The sequence below is a fragment of the Pseudorca crassidens genome, chromosome 5 (genome assembly GCF_039906515.1).
Source record: "Pseudorca crassidens isolate mPseCra1 chromosome 5, mPseCra1.hap1, whole genome shotgun sequence".
Taxonomy (NCBI): Eukaryota; Metazoa; Chordata; class Mammalia; order Artiodactyla; family Delphinidae; genus Pseudorca; species Pseudorca crassidens.
The window spans coordinates 112211104-112231633 of NC_090300.1; positions in this window are offsets into that span (position 1 = coordinate 112211104).

The following is a 20530-nucleotide window of genomic DNA, read 5'->3' on the forward strand; positions in this document are numbered from 1 at the left end:
TCTCTGTTTTGTTATGTTTGTTCATTTGTTTTTTATTTTTAGATTTCACATATAAGTGGTATCATACAGTATTTGTCTTTTTCTGTCTGACGTATTTCACTTAGCATAATACTCTATAGGTCCATTCATATTGTTGTAAATGGCAAAATTTCATTTTGGTTTATGGCTAATATTCAATTATATATGTATATGTGTGTGTGTGTGTGTGTGTGTGTGTGTATATATATATATATATATATATATATCCTATTATATTTATCCATTAATCTATTGATGGGCAGTTTGGCACCTTCCATGTCTTGGCTATTTTATATAATGCTGCAATGAACATAAGGGTGAATATATCTTTTCTCATTAGTATTTTTCTTTTCTTTGCTTAAACACCCAGGAGTGGAATTGCTGGATCATGTGGTAGTTCTATTTTTAACTTTTTGAGGAATGTCCATGATCTTTTACAAAGTGGCTGTACTAATTTACATCCTTATCATCAGTGCATGAGGTTTCCCTTTTTACCATATACTCACCAGCACTTATTATTTATTGTATTTTGGATAATAGCCACTTTGACAGGTGTGAAGTGATATCTCATGGTGGTTTTGATTTGCATTTCCCTGATGATTAGTGATTTTCAGCATCTTTGAAGGTGCCTGTGAACCATCTGTATTGTCTTCCTTGTAAAAGTGTCTATTTAGATTCTCTGCACATTTTTAATTGGGTTGTTTATTTTTTTGATGTTGAGTTATATAATTTCTTTGAATATTTTGGATATTATCCCCTTATTGGATATATTGTTTGAAAATATATTCTCTCATTCAGTAGGTGGCCTTTCATTTCGTTAAGTTTCCTTCACTGTGCAAAAACTTTTTAGTTTGATATAGTCCCATTTATTTTTGCTTTTTTTCCCCTTGCCTGAGGAGACATATCTTAAAAAATATTACAGACAGATGTCAAAGAGAATACTGACTGTGTTTAATTCTAGAAGTTTTATGGTTTCAGGTTTTACCTTTAAGGCTTTAATCCATTTTGCATTTAGTTTTGCACGTCATGCAAGCCTCCTTTGTCATAGATTAATTGCCCATGTAAGTGTTTATTTCTGGGCTCTCTATACTGTTCCATGGATCTATGTGCCTGTTTTTGTGCCAGTACCATACTATTTGATGACTGTAGTTTTGAAGTCAGGGAGCATGATACCTCTAGCTTTGTTCTTTTTTCTCAAGATTATTTTGGCTATTTGGGATCTTTTGAGTTTCTATACAAATTTTAGGATTATTTGTTCTAGTTCTGTGAAAAATGCCATTGGTGTTTTGATAGGGATTCCACTGAATTTGTAGATTGTCTTGTGTAGTACGGTCATTTTAACAATATTAATTCTTCCAGTCCATGAGCACAGTATATCTTTCTATTTGTTTGTGTCATCAGTTTCTTTCATCAATGTCTTAGTTTTCCAAGTACAGGTCTTTTGTCTCCTTAGGTAGATTTATTCCAAGGTATTTTATTATTATTGATGTGATTGTTAATAGAATTATTTTCTTAGTTTCTCTTTCTCATAGTTTGTTGTCAGTGTATAGAAATGCAATGTTTTTCTGTATATTAATTTTGTATCCTGCAACTTTACCAAATTTATTGATGAGCTCTAGTAGTTTTTTGATAGCATCTTGAGGATTTTCTGTGTATAGTATCATGTCTTCTGCAAATAGTGACAGTTTTATTTCTTCCTTTGTGATTTGGATTACTTTTATTTCTTTTCCTTTTTTTCTGATTGCTGCTTCTAAGACATCCAATACTAAGTCAAATAAAAGTGATGAGAATGGCCATTCTTAGAGCTGGTATAGGCTGCCTGGTGGGTGGAGGTCCAGAGGATACCGGGACCACTGCTGGCTCATTGGTAGGTAGAGCTGGTTCCCAGGGTCTCTGCCTGCAGGGTCTTGGAGGTCCCAGAATTGGTGTGTTAGCCCATTGGTGGGTGCCACCAGGGCCCAGGGGGTCCTGGAGTTGATGCCTACCCACTGGTAGGTGAGGCTGGTCCTTGGGATAGAACTAGTCCACTAGTGGGCAGAGTTGGATTCCAGGATCTCTGACTGCAGGGCCCTGCATTTTGCAGGGCTAGTGCCAGTGAACTGTGTGTGGGGCCAGGGCCTGGGCCCTCTGGTGGTCAGGGCCAGGTGTTGAGGTGGGTGTGGGCTCAGGGGGTCTTAGGTCAGCCAGCCTAAGGCTTTGTCTCCACCCATCTAGTTGCTTGGCCTGAGGTGTCCCAGCATTGGTGCAGACAGGCTGCTTGATATTGCCAGGTCCTGGTGCTAACAAGCTAGAGGGAGGATTCCAAAACAGTGCTTGCCAACACCAGTGTCCATATGGTAGAGTGAACCCACCAAAATGGCTGCTGCCAGCATCAGTGTTCCCAGGGTAATCTCCAGCTGCCTCCTGCTTCCCTGGGAGACTCTCTGAGATTAGCTGGTGGGTCTGACCCTGGCTCCTTTCAAATTACTGCCTCTGCCCTGGGTCCTGGGGTGTGTGAGATTCTGTGTACATCATTTAAAAGTGGACTCTATTTCCCACAGCCCTCTGGCTCTCCCAGAACAAGCCCCACTGGCCTCAAAGCCAAACACTCTGGGGGCTTGTCCTCCTGGTGCAAGAAAGAGACTAGGAAGCCTGATGGAGGGGATTGGACCCCTCGCTCCTTGGGGTGAACCTCTGCAATTGTAATTATTCTCCAATTTGTGGTTCGACCACTCAGGGGTATGACTATACCACATGTCCACCCCTTCTACCATCTTGTTGTTCTTTATATCTTTAGTTGTAGGAGATCTTTTCTGCTAGTATTCCAGCGTTTCTCATCAATAGTTGGTCTGTAAATAGTTGTAATTTTGGTGTGACTGTGGGAGGAGGTGAGCTCAGGGTATTTCTACTCCACTGTCTTGGCCCAAAGCAATCTATTATCACTTTCAATCTATTCTTTCTACATGTTTTTAATTGAGAAAATAGTCTAAAATTCGGAGTTAACAGAAATATCAGAGAATTGTGTGAAGTGGAATATATTCTCAATTCTAATTTTTACTCAAATTTAAATACATAAAATTTCAGCCAAGGTATTTTTAGGCTTTTTACCTCTACTCAGAGAACTTTTAAAAACAGATCTGTTTTCCACCTAAAATTTCATGAATAAGCTATGTTTTTTAATATTTATTTTCAACATTTTGCAAAATATGGATGTGGCAAATTTTAGGACTCTCAGTAGAAGGCTATTCCACTATAGAATATAAATATATCCAATAAACAATAAGACCTATATCAAAGTATTTTTCTCAAAATGTATAGTAAGAAGCAATGATAGAATTTCAAAATTAAACCTTGTACCTTATTTAAACATCATTAACCATTCAATATGTTTCCTCTCTTAGAAATAAGTTTTCATGGTAGTAAATTTCATAATAATAAATTTAAATGTATTTCTGTAATGTGTTCTTATCTCCAAGCTTTATTTTTAATAATTAAAATTCTCTAAAAGCTGCAAAAGGTGACTTTTCTTGATTTCTTGTTCATAGGATTACAACTGATTTTGAAACAAATGTGATCAAAAGTCATAGACTCATTTATAAAAGTTTTAATAGAATTATAGCCTAATTAAGTTGATTTACAAAATACTTTTTTGCAATTGCAAACCTTTCTAAAATTCAACTGATGCCAGGCAGCAAAGGGTGAAAATATGAATTGCCCTGCTAAAGAAATGATGATGGTGATTAAACATCAGCTTCATCACAAAAAGTTATGTATTTCAGTGACTCTTGTGTATGTAAGTTTTAGCAATTATAGATTTTATGTCAGTTGCTAAAATATCACTGCTCATTTGGATGCAGTTATGAATTATTCACTCACATTACCAATTTCAACAACATTGGCTGCATAGAATTTGTAATTTATAAAAAAAATTGTTCTTACCATGATTCTGACTCTCACAAATGTGTTTTGTTAGTGTCAATATTTTTCTAATTTTATTACTACATATATAGTGAATTTTAATTCAATGTACAACTTTTTAACTGAATTTACAAAACTATTCAAAAGTTCATTTCCAGTGAACTTCCAAAAACTTTACTTTTATTCACTTTATTAAATAAAATATCACATTATTATTATATGAGTAATTTTACCTGCTTTTCTCCCTGAAATATCTATTAATATAAATCTGGCATCATTTAAGTGTTTGTGAATTGCTTCTGTTGCTAATTGAAGTGATACTATAACAATCATTTAAGATTTTTTTTTTTTTTTACTTTCACAAATACTTGGGAGTTGAAAATGACCACAATTAACATAGAATAATGTTTATTTGATCTAAGAAATAATTCACAATTTAGAGTGATATGGAAATGCATATTCTTGACTGCATATGTTAAATTACCATTTTTATGTTTTCAAGTTGTGTGCAACATCCATGTTTATCATTAAGTTTGTTGAGAAATAGAAATTCAGTCCTTAATTTTTATTAGAAAGTCATCTTAAGTTTTTAGAATTACTGACACTAGAAAGCAAATTATTTTTAAATGTCATCAAGCAGTAAAATAAACAGTTGCAGATTTACGCCATGCATGGAATTAACTAAACTGCTGTTGCAAGAACATTCAAAGTTCTCTCTATTTGTTCTGTGGTGGTACTACTCACTGTACTTCCCATATATATTTCACTTATGTCTAATGCGCAATTTCTCACATTTCCTACTGACCACACTAACTGGCAGCTTGGCAGACTCCGGCATCTCACAAACTGTGGCATAATCCATGGAAGAGTTTCTGGCACAGTTGGTTTACAGGGACATCCTGGTTGAGTAAATTTCCTACCACTACACAAGGCTGGAATGAACTTGTTGCGTTTGGCTTATCCTATCCATTTGCACTATTTTTTTCAGCAGGTGTCCTCAGGAAAAGAGTAATGATTTATCTTTGCTCATTTTTCAATTTAATCACATGTTCAATTGATAACTTTTTTACTGTACGTATATTACATATACTACTAGATGATATCTTGCTAGGTGATGAGTAATTAAAGGTCTGCTAAACTAGTTCTGTCTTATTTTATATAATTCTTAATACTACTACTATATTTTCTAAAAGTGGAAAGTTTGGGACAATTCCTATGGTGGACAAAATGTTTTTTCCAGGAAAACAGGCATAAACTAAGACTTCCCAAGGCAAACAGAAAATCTGATCAGCCTATTTATGAGAAACCTGAAGAGTCTCTTTAACTATTTGTAAAGCTGTAATATTGAAGAGAGATGAGATTTAGTCTATATACGTTCTCAGAAATTGAGCAAAAGGGAAGGACTAAGAACTAATTGGAATTTAGAATTTGATTTAAGGAGTGGAACAGTTGGAGCTATCCAAACATAAAATGTAATACGTTGAAAGTCAATATTTTATATCAGTGCAAATATTCAGGTAGAGGGTAGATGAACATCTATCATTAATATTATGGAGGAGATCCCGAATTTGGGTAGGAGTTTGGAAATAATGTCCTCTGTGCAATCTACAGGGTTTTATTACCCACAATGAACAGTATTATGCATTGGTTTCCCACTATAATGTTATTTACTTTACAGTGGATTCAGTAAAAGTTATTCAACTATGGCTTCATGCTAAAATGTAGTGAGACAATCAAATAAACCTATTCTAATTCATCCTACTTATGGAATCACCTTATAGGGTAGAAAACCAAGAACAGAAAAGGGGAATAAAGCCAATGCAAGAAGTGGCAGGATTTGAGAGAAATACTGGAGGTTGAATCATCATGGAATAGCAGACTGCAATTTCTTTTTTTTTTTTACTACAAGACACAATTAAAATTTCATAACTTTCTTCTCAGTGCCAGTATGCTGTAATCATTATCTTTGTCAAAATTATTTATTTAGAACTCACAGGTACATTCCAGGTCCTAAGTGCTGAATGAAGAAAGTAAAATATACATATTCTATGCTCTTCTAGGCTCTCTGCCAAGTACTCTTTGATTTTCAGACAGAGAGTATGAAAATGTAAAAGTTGTTTTGTTTTGTTTTGTTTTTTGTGGGTTATTTTGTGGTTTTTTGTTTATTTATTTATTTTTTTACTTTCCTCAATATGGATACAGGAAAAGATGTGATGTTTTGTTGTTTTAATTGTGAATTTATACATACAATATTCCTTGAAACTAAAAAAAAATCCTCGGTAAAAATGTGGACATTTGATTGATTCTAAAATATAAAATTAAAAATTCAAATTGATTTAAGTCATATACATATAAGATATTTTAATATATTTGCTTTTTTGTGTATACTAATGGTCAGGTCCTGAATTTTTTGTCCTCAAAAAAATTCATTTTTGAAATCCTAATCCCCAATGTGATGGTATAAGAGATGAGGGCTGAGCAGGATCAAGATGGCAGAGTAGGAGGACCCTGAGTTCACCTCCCCTTGCAAACATATCAAAACTACAACTACATATAGAGCAACTCTTGCTGAGGATGACCTGAAGACTAGCAGTATGGCTCTTCCATAGCCAAGGCTGTAAATAAATGACCACACAGAATCTACTAGGAGGGGAGGAGAAGGGATCTAGTCGGGACCTGCATCCTCAGAGGGAAACACAGAAAGGAGGGGATATCACCAGCTTGGGAATCCTCTCTGGGGAATGAGGGATTTGAGCCCATATTAGGCACCCCAGCCCTAGGATAAGACACCGGGAATATGAACCCACCTAGCTGCTTTGGAAATGAGTGGGGCTTATGAGATGGCTGTAATAAATCAAAGAGCACACATGTAAACTTGCTTGCTCCCAGCCCCAGAATGAAAGGTGGCAGATTGAAAACTTCCAGGTGCTCTGGCCAGCCTGCCAGTACCACCCCAGTGCACCCACACCCCACTCACACTAGGCTTTTTGTCCAGCACTTTTGCTCTGGCACTGCTCACCACTAAGACAGAGGCCACAATTGCCAACAAGTGTGAATGCACTTGGAGGGAATGTAGCCAGTTTGGGCCCCAGCCCTGCCTCGAGCCAGGGCAGAGTCTGCCATTGATGGTGTGTGCATATGTGCATGCTGCTGGGAGGGAACATAACTGAAGAAAAGGTGAAACCAACTCAGAAGTGCATCCTCAAGCCCTGTGGCTCCTGCCACACCCTTAATCAAGTTGGAGATGGTCACTACGCAGGGGAGAAGCCCATCTATCCCAGGGCTCCTGCTTCAGCACCTTTGACCCCAACCCCATCCCCAGTAGGGTGGTAACTGCCATTGAGCCTAGGAGAAGCCCCAGATCACACCTAGGTCTAGCTCTAGCCCCTCCAAATTTAGCCCTACTTCCCACAAAGGCAGCAGCTGCCAGTGTACCTCAGGGGAAAATGCAGACCATGTTCACTTCAGATCCAGCTCTCCCACCAAAGCCACTGGGCACACAGAGACTTCATAGGGATACTCCCACACAAGGATATGCCTTCATGATTGGGATAAGTAATTGTTTCACCTAATTTCATAGAAAGAAAGAAAATTAAGCAAAAGGAGAAGACAGAGGAATATGTTTCAAATGAAAGAATAACATAAAACCTCTGGAAAAAAAACCCTAATGAAAAAGAGAAAATTTATCTAAGAGATCAAGATAGTAATGAGTGCTAACTGAACTTGGAAAAGAATAGATAAACACAGTGAGAACTTCAACAAAGAACTAGAAAATATATTAAAAAAAAAACAACCAGTCAGAGCTGAAGAATACAATAACTGAAATAAATATAATAACTAGAAGGAGTTAAAAGAAAATTAGATGATAAGGGAGAACCCATAAGTGATCTGGAGGATAGAATAGTGGAAATCACCCAATCAGAAGAGCAAAATTTTAGAAAAATGACATTTTAAGGGATATCTGTGACAACATCAGGTATACTAACATTTAGGGTCTCAGAAGAAGAGAGAGAGACAAAGTGGTAGCAAATGTGTTTGATGAAACTGTGGCTGAAAACTTACCTAATCTGAAGAAAGAAATGGATATCCAGGTCCAAGAAGCACAGAGTGTCCCCTAAAAGATGAAACCAAAGAGACCTCCACCAAGACCATTATTATAATGGCAAAACTTAAAGAGAGTTTTAAAGCCAGCAAGAGAAAAACAAAGAGTCACATACAAGGGAACACCCATAAAGCTATCAGCTGATTTTTCAGCAGAAACTTTGCAGGTCAGAAGTGGGTGGCATAATATATTTAAAGGACTGAAAGGAAAAAAAAAGTCTACAACCTAGGATACTCTACTCAACAAGGTTAACATTTAGCATTGAGGGAGGGATAAAGTTTCCCAGACAAGTAAAAGCTAAGAGTTCATCACTACTAAACTGACATTTCAGGAAATATTAAAGGGTCTTCTTTAAGTGAAAAGGAAAAGATGATAATGAGAAATAAGAAAATATATGAAGGGAAAATTCTCACTGGTAAATGCCAATGTATAGTAAAAGCAGTGGCTCAATCATTTAAGCTTGTACAAAGATTAAAAGACAAAAATTGTAAAATCAACTATAACTAAAATGGACAGTTAAGGGATAGACATAAAGATGTAAAATTTGACATCAAAACAAAACAAAACAAAAAAACAAAACTGGGGTGGCATATAAAAAAACATAGATCTTGGATTGGAAGAATCAACATTGTGAAAATGACTCTACTACCCAAAGCAATCTATAGATTCAATGCAATCCCTATCAAACTGCCACTGGCATTTTTCACAGAACTAGAACAAAAAATTTTGCAATTTGTATGGAAACACAAAAGACCCCGAATAGCCAAAGCAATCTTGAGAACGAAAGAAGGAACTGGAGGAATCAGGCTCCCAGACTTCAGACTATACTACAAAGCTACAGTTATCAAGACGGTATGGTACTGGCACAAAAACAGAAAGATAGATCAATGGAACAGGATAGAAAGCCCAGAGATAAACCCACGCACATATGGTCACCTTATCTTTGACAAAGGAGGCAGAAATGTACAGTGGAGAAAGGACAGCCTATTCAATAAGTGGTGCTGGGAAAACTGGACAGCTACATGTAAAAGTATGAGATTAGATCACTCCCTAACACCATACACAAAAATAAACTCAAAATGGATTAAAGACCTAAATGTAAGGCCAGAAACTATCAAACTCTTAGAGGAAAACATAGGCAGAACACTCTATGACATAAATCACAGCAAGGTCCTTTTTGACCCACCTCCTAGAGAAATGGAAATAAAAACAAAAGTAAACAAATGGGACCTAATGAAACTTAAAAGCTTTTGTGCAGCAAAGGAAACCATAAAGAAGACCAAAAGACAACCCTCAGAATGGGAGAAAATATTTGCAAATGAAACAACGGACAAAGGATTAATCTCCAAAATTTATAAGCAGCTCATGCAGCTTAATAACAAAAAAACAAACAACCCAATCCAAAAATGGGTAGAAGACCTAAATAGACATTTCTCCAAAGAAGATATACAGAGTGCCAACAAACACATGAAAGAATGCTCAACATCACTAATCATTAGAGAAATGCAAATCAAAACTACAATGAGATATCATCTCACACCGGTCAGAATGGCCATCATCAAAAAATCTAGAAACAACAAATGCTGGAGAGGGTGTGGAGAAAAGGGAACCCTCTTACACTGTTGCTGGGAATGTAAATTGATACAGCCACTGTGGAGAACAGTATGGAGGTTCCTTAAAAAGCTACAAATAGAACTACCATATGACCCAGCAATCCCACTACTGGGCATATACCCTGAGAAAACCATAATTCAAAAAGAGTCATGTACCAAAATGTTCATTGCAGCTCTATTTACAATAGCCCAGAGATGGAAACAACCTAAGTGTCCATCATCGGATGAATGGATAAAGAAGATGTGGCACATATATACAATGGAATATTACTCAGCCATAAAAAGAGACAAAATTGAGCTATTTGTAATGAGGTGGATAGACCTAGAGTCTGTCATACAGAGTGAAGTAAGTCAGAAAGAGAGAGACAAATACCGTATGCTAACACATATATATGTAATTTAAAAAAAAAATGTCATGAAAAACCTAGGAGTGAAACAGGAATAAAGACACAGACGTACTAGAGAATGGACTTGAGGCTATGGGGAGGGGGAAGGGTAAACGGTGACAAAGCGATAAAGAGGCATGGACATATATACACTACAAAAGTAAGGTAGTTAGCTAGTGGGAAGCAGCCGCATAGCACAGGGAGATCAGCTCGGTGCTTTGTGACCGCCTGGAGGGGTGGGATAGGGAGGGTGGGAGGGAGGGAGATGCAAGCGGGAAGAGATATGAGAATATATGTATATATATAACTGAATCATTTTGTTGTGAAGCTGAAACTAACATACCATTGTAAAGCAATTATACTCCAATAAAGATGTTTAAAAAAAAAAAAACATAGATCTTTTAGAATGTGTTTGAACTTAAAAAGGCTATCAGTTTAAAGCAAGTAGATCTAGTTATAGGTCAGCATATATGAACTCCATGGTAACCACAAATCAAAAACCTACAATAGATACCCAAAAATTAGAGAGAAAAGAACCCAAGCATAACATTAAAGACAATCATCAAACCAAAAAGTAAGAGACTATGAGAAGAAAATAAGAGATAAGAACTACAAAAACAACCAGAAAACAAGTAGCAAAACTATCAATAATCACTTTAAATGCCAATGGACTAAATGCTCCAATAAAAAGACATAGTGTAACAGATTGGATTAAGAAACAAGACCCATCTATATGCTGTCTACTAGAGGCTTACTTTCAGAGCTAAAGACACACACAGACTGAAATTAAGATGATGGAAAAATATTCTATGCAAATGGAAATGAAAAGAAAGTTTGTGTGGCAATATTCATCAGACAGAGTAGATTTAAAAATGAAGTTCATAATAAAACAAATAGAGGAGCATTGTATAATGATAAAGGGATCAATCCAAGAAGAGGATATAGAATTTGTAAACATATATGCACCTAATATATAAATCAAATATTAACAGACATATAGGGAAAAATGGACAAACTTACAAGAATAATAGGGGACTTTCACACACTACTGACAGCAATAGAAAAATCATCATGATAGAAAATCAATAAGGAAACAGTGGGCTTCAGTGACACATTAAACCAGTTGGACTTAATGCATATTTATAGGACATTCTGTCTGAAACCAACAGAATACACATTCTTTTTAAGTGCCCATAGAACTTTCTCCAGGTTAAATCACATGCTAGACCACGAAACAGGTCTCAACAAATTTAAGAAGATAAAAAGTATACCAAGCATCTTTTTGGATCACAATAGTATGAAACTAAAAATCAATTACAGGAAGAAAACTGGAGAAAAGCACAAACATGTGAAGAGTGAACTATGTGCTACTGAAAAACCAATAAGTCAGTGAAGAAATCAGAAAGGAAATCAGAAAATACCTTGATACAAATGAAAATAAAACACAACTTTCCAAAATCTATTGGATGTAGCAAAAGGAGAGGAGAGTTTAAAGTGATGTTGGCCTACCTCAAGAAACAAGAAAAATCTCAAGTAAGCAACCTAACCTACCACCTAAGGAAATTAGAAAAAGAAGAACAAAGCCCAAAACCAGCAGAAGGAAGAAAATAATAAACATCAGAATGGAAATAAATTGGAGACCCCCCAAACAATAGAAAATATCAGTGAAACCAAGAGCTGTTTTTTTGAAAAATAACAAAATTCATAAGCCTTTAGCCAGACTATATTAAGAAAAAAATAAGAGAAGACTCGGATAAACAAAATTAGAAATGAAACAGGAAAAGTTTCAACTGATATCACAGAAATCCAATCATAAGAGAATACTATGAACAGTTATATGCCAACAAATTGGACAACCTAGAGAAAATGATAAATTCCAAGAAACATACAATCTTCTAGGACTGATCAGGAAGAAGTAGATAAACTAAACAGACTGATTACTGATACTGAACTTGAATCAGTAATCAAAAAGCTACCAACAAACAAAAGATCAGGACCAGACAGCTTCACTGGGGAATTCTACCAAACCTATAAAGTGTTAATACCTATCCTTCTTAAAGATTCCAAAAAATTGAAGAGGAGGAACACTTCCAAACTCATTGTTCATAGCCAGCATTACTGTGATACCCAAACCAGACAAAGATACTAAAAGAAAGGAAAGTTACAGGCCAATATCTCTGATGAAGATAGATGAGAAAATCCTCAACATAATATTAACAAACCAAATTAAAAAAATATATAAAAAGGATTATACACTGTGATCATGTGGGATTTATCCCAGTGATTCAAAGATGGTACAATATCTACAAATCAATCAATGTGATACACCACATTAACAAAATTAATGGTAAAAATCCCATAATCATTTCAATAGATGAAGAAAAAGCATTTGACAAAAGTCAATATTTTTTCACGATAAAAAGTCTCAACATAGTTGATATAAAGGGAACATTTCTCAACATAATAAAGGCCAATTATGACAAACCCGCAGCTCACATCATAGTCAATTATGAGAAGCTGAAGTCTTTTTTTTCAAGATCAGGAAGAAGAAAAGATGTCCATTCTTGCATTTCTATTTAACATAGTGTTGGGAGTTCTAGCCACAGCAATCAGACAAGGAAAAGAAATAAAACGCTTTCAAATTGGAAAGGAAGAAGTAAAACTGTCATTGCTTGCAGATAACATGATATCATGTATATAAAACCCTGCAATCTATTAGAACTAATAAATGAATTCAGTAAAGTTATAGAATACAAGATTAATATACAGAAAACGGTTGCCTTTCTATACACTAATAATAAACTATCAGAAAGAAAAATTAAGAAAATAATTCAATTTATAATTGCATCCAAAAAATACCTAGGAATAAATTTAACCAAGGAGACATTGATGAAGGAAATTGAAGACAGTAGAAATAAATGGAAAGATATCTCATGTTCATTGATGGGAAGAATTAATATTGTTAAAATATCTATACTGACAAAGCCATCTACTGATTTAATGCAATCCCTATCAAGATACCAGTGACATTTTTCAAAGAACTAATAATCCTAAAATGTGACATTTTTCAAAGAACTAGAACAAATAATCCTAAAATATTCACAGGAACCCAAAGAGCCAAAGAAATCTTGAGGAAAAAAGAAAAGCTTGTGGTATCACATTCCTTGACTTCATACTATACTAGAAAGTAATTAAAACAGTATGGTACTGGCAGAAAACACACATAGATCAAATGGAAAATAATAATAGAGCCCAGATATGAACCTGTGCATATATGGTCAGTTAATCTATGACAAAGGAGGTAAGAATACACAATGGGGAAAAGGTGGTCTCTTCAATAAGTGGTGTTGGGAAAACTGGACGAGTATATGTACAAGAATAAAATTAGAACATTTCTCTCACCATACACAAAAATAAACTCAAAATGGATTAAAGACATAATTGTAAGACAAAAACCATAAAACCCCTAGAAGAAAACAGGCAGTGCTCCCTTTGACATAGGTCTTTTATATTTCTTTTATCTGTCTCCACAGGCAAGGGAAACAAAAGTAAAAATAAACAAATGAGACCTAATCAAAATTAAAAGCTTTTGTACAGTGAAGAAAACCATGAACAAAATAAGAAGGCAGCATACTAAATGGGAGAAGATATTTGCAAATGATATGAACAATAAGGGGTTAATATCTAAAATATACAAAAGCTCATACAACTCAATATTAAAAAAGCAAACAACCCAATTAAAAAATGGACATAGGACCTGAACAGATATTTTTCCAAAGACACACAGGTGGCCAACAGGCATATGAAAAGATGCTCTGCATCACTAATCATCAGGGAAATGCAAATCAAAACCACATCAACTATACTTCAATAACAAATTAAAATAAAAAAAAAAAACATGAGCTATCACTTTGCATACTTCAGAATGGCTGTCATCAAAAAGACAGCCATAACAAGTGTTCACAAGAATGTGAAGAAAAAGGAACACTTGTACACTGTTAGTGGGAATGTAAATTGGTATAGCCATTATAGAGAAACCCCCAAAATTAAAAATAGAACTACCATATGATCCAGCAATTCCACTCCTGGGTATATATCCAAAGAAAATGAAAATAGTGGGCTTCTCTGGTGGCACAGTGGTTGAGAGTCTGCCTGCCGATGCAGGGGACACGGGTTCGTGCCCCGGTCCAGGAAGATCCCACATGCCATGGAGCGGCTGGGCCCATGAGCCATGGCCGCTGAGCCTGCGCGTCCGGAGCCTGTGCTCCGCAACGGGAGAGGCCACAACAGTGAGAGGCCCGTGTACCGCAAAAAAAAAAAAAAAAAAAAGTAATTCAGAAAGTATATTTTCACCCCAGTGTTCATAGTAACATTATTTACAGTAACCAAGGTATGGAAGCAACCTAAATGTCCATCAACAGATGAATATATAATGAGTATATGATAAGTATATACAATGGAATACTAGTCAGCTATAAAAAAAATGAAATTTTACTATTTGTAACAATATGGATGGACCTAGAGTGTATTGTGCTTAGTGAGGTAAGTCAGACAGAGAAAGACAAATACTATATGTTTTTCCTTATATACGGAATCTAACAAATTAAACGAATGAATATGACAAAACAAAAACAGACCCACATATAAAGAGAACAAACTCTTGTTTACCAGTTGGGATGGGGTGGGGTGAAGGTCAGCATAAGGGAAGGGATTTAAGAGGTACAAACCACTTGGTATAAGATAGTATAAAAAGATGTACAGCATAGGGAATAGAGCCAATATTTTATGATAATTATACAGAGCATAACCTATAAACATATTGAATCACTATCTGAAACTAATAAACTCAAAATGGATTGAAGACATAATTGTAAGAGTTGATATTGTAAGTCAACTATATTTTAATTGGGGGAAAAAAAGAAAGAACTGAGGCCTTTGGGAGATGATTGGGTCATGTGGGTAGAGCCGTTATGAATGGGATTTGTGTCCTTCACTAGGCACCAAATTTGCTGACTCCTTGATTTTGGACTTCCTGGCCTCCTAAACTATGAGAAATAAATTTGTATTGTTTTTAAGCCACCCAGTCTAGGGTAATTTGTTATAGCAGCCTCCAAATTGTCTAAAATACTAACATTTTATCTATACCATAATTATGGTATAGGAATCATTTATTCCCTCCAAAAAACTTTTATTCTTCCCCTCCTAAAGCATCATGCAGTATATCATAATATTAGAAATCATTATATTTATAAATATCAAAATGTTTATTGAATAGTTTTAGATTTTAGATTTGTTGACTCTATGTTTAACAAGCCTATGAAAATGACATTCTTGTGTATAAAAAGAAAATGATCCTTCTTATATATGTAAAAATGAAATGATAGTTATTCAGAAGATGAACATATTTAAAATAACAGATTGAATGAAAACTGACTTCTTAACGTTATTTCTATGTTGTTGTTAGGCATCTTGATTTCTGTTAAGCCAGTTTCAAATTTAGCATTGACATATGATAGATAAATGGGGGAAATTTTTTAAATTGCCAATTACTAAACTCCAAAAATGTCACTTTAAAGACAGTATATTGAAGTAAAAGATAAAACTTTAGGAAAATATATTTTCTTCAATTTAAAGAGAAAAAAATGATACCTGCTAAATGCAATTGTCCTTAGACCCAATCTTTTTCATTATTCCAAGCGCTCTATATTAACAAATTGATTCTGAGCTATACCTCTTCATTACTATAGCTCTACTCTTGAAACATAACATGTATCACTAATCTTTTTTCATTATATTAGTTATATGAGTGTAATTGTTACAAATAAATGTCTTCCAACTGTTGCTTATCTTTGAGAAGAATGGATGATGTGGCTAAGTTTTTAACAACACTAAACCTTGGGTATTAGAATTGTGACCTAGAAAATTATAATAAGTTTGCTGTTTTAAGCCACTAAATTAGTGGTAATTTATTACATTAGCAATAGAAAACTAATAGAGTCTGCAAGAGCTGGATCATGTTGAACCTAAGCTGCTCTCTGCAAATCACTGATTTCCCTCATAGTTGCCCTAATTTCTTTACATATTTATTTTTAGAAATATGTGGCTTTTTAATTTTTGTTTCTTTTCTTCAAAATAGTTGAACTAGACAGGTTCTTTTGCATGCATATTGGGTTCCTATAATAGAATCATTCAAAATTCTTTGGTCTCAGTTTCATATTTAGAACTTCTCTAACTTTACTTGCTAAACCTGTTTTCTCTTCTGGAGACCACTTTTTGTCATTCTCAAAAAGTAAATTTCAAATGCTATTTTATGGCTGTCCAAAGTATACTATTCCATTGTATTCATGATAGTTTTATCCTTTATATACCTTTATTTATTAAATGTCCTCTCTTATTAGACATATTATTTAAATAAAATAAATCATATTAAATTTAGAAAAAGTGATGGGCAAAATATTTACAGGAGCAATTTTGAAGACTATATTTTTTTATCATGCCTGCTAGAATTAAAAACATATTTCCATTTAAATTTTTGAAGAGTGATCAAAGTTTTCATAGCTTTTATTTATGTTTTTTGTTCTTCCTAGACCTAAAAAAAACACTGAAATACATCTTTTTTGCTCATAAAGCTATTAATATTACTGTCATAAATATGTTAACATTTAAAGAGCTGTTTCTTGGTTCATCTTGCTAGATACCTCATGAAAATATATTTGTTCTTCTAGCTTTTCTTTTTTTCTTTTCTTTTCTTTTTTTTTTTGCGGTACATGGGCCTCTCACTGTTGTGGCCTCTCCCATTGCGGAGCACAGGCTCCGGCCCAGCCGCTCTGCGGCATGTGGGATCTTCCCGGACCAGGGCACAAACCTGTGTCCCCTGCAACGGCAGGCGGACTCTCAACCACTGCATCACCAGAAAAGCCCCCTTCTTGCTTTTCTTGATATTGCATGAATTCAGCCACTCCTGGGAACATTCTCAGAACTTATTGCAAAATTCTTTTTAAGTATTAAATTGTAGGGTGCAAATCAGGATTTATTTCACTTTTCTAGGAGGAACTAAAAAAAATACCACCAAAATGTCAAGATCATCCAGCAGTTTCTTATATATAATAACATTACCTCTAATGATAGAAAAACAAATATGTGATGGTTTAGAAATAGTCAATAATAGTCATATTTTCAACACTAATGTAATAATAATATTGTAGTTATAACAGTAGATCACAGTCATTCACAGAAATATATAATTTTAAATGTATATCTGTATTTATTTTTGCACCAATATAAAGCTTTTATAGTAACTTGTTAAATTTTCATGTCCCTGCCCAATTTCAGAGGTAGTGTTACATATTTTGAGTATCTTAACCTATAAACAGTGATATTAATATGACTATTAGTTGAAAACATTGTTTAACTCTCAGTCAGTTGTTTTCTTTGTTTGAACTTACAGGAAATATTTCATATCTAGTCATTCCTGGATATTCCTCGAAGAAAACTGAAATTTGAATTTAATATTCAAAAATAATACAGTATTTATTTCTTTAAGTCTAGATATCTATCAGTTTTTATATCCAGCTTATTTTTTCAGAGCATACAATAATCCATAATCTATATTTGGAAAGGTATCTATTTCTTGCTAGAACAATTTATAAAACTATTTAATACAGAGGAACTCTCTATCTTTCTTAGAATGCTATATGTATATATTCATGAAACACTATATCTGATAAGGAAAGCAAATTTTCTGCCCAGCCATTTCCTTCTGAGTTCTAAAGAAGTTAAGATGAGAGACAGGCATATGTTCTTGGGAGGGTTGTGAGCTCTTCTATAGACTGTGAACTCTAGGAAATATGATCTATACATTAATATCTTTGTATTATCAGATCAAAAAAAGGTTTGGCACATTAAATACGTTGGTTAAATTAACAAATGAATGATTTGTTGTGGTTTTGATTTCCACCTTTTTAGTTAACTTTCTCAGGTGTTTGAATGGCCTTAACCCCCTCCTCCCTCAAATATTTTTCTCTTCTTGAAATTGATGAAGAACCTTGAAATGCAGAATTATTTCAATTTGCAATTACAGATAAAGTTTAAGATGCAAGTTTGACTAAAATGATTTACTCTATAGACATTATAGACATGTTATGTTGATTTAAGCATATTTACATTAAGTGCCATAGAAATGAAGATCTAAAGACAGAAAAGAGAATCAGGGTTTCACACCTTGCAGAGCAGCTTTTTTGCTGCAGTCTATTGAAAATCATCCTTAGACCAATTTTTTAAAAAATAATAAGAAAAGAGCAAAGGGAAAAGACAGTCTTGTTTTTTTTTTAATAAAGCACAAAAGATAAAATTTGACGACAGCAAAGATCAAAAGTGAAGCATACGTACTTCATAGTATCTCTTACCTCCAATTAAACTCTCCTTTTATAAAAGCTCCATATATACTCTATTTATTCCATAATTATATACACTAATATTTGAAATTTAAATTCTATTTTCCAGATATTTTGTGATCACTTTGAATATGTAAACACCATTAGCAGATTATGTGTGCATCATTTGCTTGACATTATTTGAAGGGACATAAACATATGTCAGTCTTTTCTTCTAAAAATAGTACTATATTAGGCATTCTGGATCCCAGTAAGTTAAGATAAAGCCCAGTCATCATTGCTGAAATTACCTAAATTTGAACTCTTTTAGGAACTCTTGGCAGCATTGTCTGTTGGATGTTTTGTTTAATTCAATAAATTAATCTTTGCTTTTAAGGGAGGTCAAGTATGTGCAAATAGAAATTGACTACTTTGGAAATCTATATATGCTACAGAGCCTATGACTGTAATTCCAAAATGAGATATGGATATGTTTATAAGTAGGAGATGCAGGTATGTAAGGTTGATGATGGAATAGCTGAAAATAAACTTTCATGTTTACTAGTCCATGTGCATTAGGATAAGATGGCATCAACTCATTTTAACATTCTGGAGTCTAGTCTTGCAAATTCAATTTATTTCCATGTTGCACTAGATACCAACTAAGCACCATTTGGTGTGACAACTAAGTGGGAAAAAGTCAATTCTTTTGAAATAATGGCAGACTATCTTGAAAATAAGGCTGTTTAATATCGGTACTTCTACCAGGTGTTGTTTGAAAAGATGTTATTTACAGTGATATATGATAGGATTCACTTCTAGTGATGAGAATTTAGGTTCCTATTATCCTGGATACTATGGCCCATCTCCTCTTTCAAGTGTTGGCTAGATTATAATGGTAATAGTTTCATAATTATCAAAAGCAATGGCTCAGTTAATGGGGTTATCAGTATGATTGTAGGTGCTGCCAAAATCTTTTGGTTCAAAGTCAACTGCTGTAACTGTATCCATTTTTTTCCACATATATCATAACATATAAAATAAGAGAGCAACACCACTAATATCTAGAATTATAGGGAGTATGTAGTATGATTATACATACAAAACTTTAATTTATAATTGTTACCTAAGAAGTAAATAATTTACTCCTATTTACACATAGCCACCTTTTTCTTTTCAAATGAATCAAGAATTAAAGAATGTGGGGATACTTGATTTTAAAAACAATCATATTAAATAACATTTACTCGATTTTTTTAAGTATTAGAAAGAAATATTGAATAAACCAAAAAGTTACAGATTCTTATATTAGTTAGCTATTTTTAAGAAATGAGAAAAGTTTAGCTTCTTTAGGTTTTATCAAGCATGGGGGGATTGGGAACAGAATTACAGAGGCTTTCTATTAAAAGCATAGGAGTGAATCACTCCTGTTTACATGATTGATGTTTTAGGAATCAATCAAGAATAAAGATTCCTAAGTTTAAAAAAAAAAATTGAGAACAGAACCTTTTCAGAAAATGTAACAGCTATTTGTTAACTTTGAGCAAATAGGAAAACAAAGTCTTAGAGGAGATATTGATAAAATTTAGTTATCTTAATTTTATCTTAGATCATTAAGTTTAATCAAGCTAGTTGCAAGAAAGTATGCTTTCTTTTTGTGCTTCCTGCTGATCTACTGAATCCTTGTAATCTTTTTTTATGCCACAGCTCAGTTGGAATCCTTGTCTGAAGCCATATTACTCGATTCAGGAAAAGGCTTCTGAGAATATAGGGTAATGTTATTCACATTGAATCTTTGAACTTTTTTTTCAAGAGGGAATTATTGATTGTATCAGCATACTTTACACTGCATTGCAAAGATTCAATGTGGAAGAAAGATTCATTCCATAAAGGAACACAGGACATGATTGCCCTGCTTCCAGCCCTGTTAGTACTTTAACATTGGACTGCTTTACCCAGCTGCTTTGACATACAAATCATCCCAATTGGTTTCTAACAATATAAACTATATTTGTATGCTGCTGTCATATTATTTTATCCAATTACATTCACAAACCTTATGTAGGTGTTGAAGCTTGTGACCAAATCTCTTGATATAAGGTTAATTAGAAAAATTTTAAAAAAAACAGTACCTATTCATGA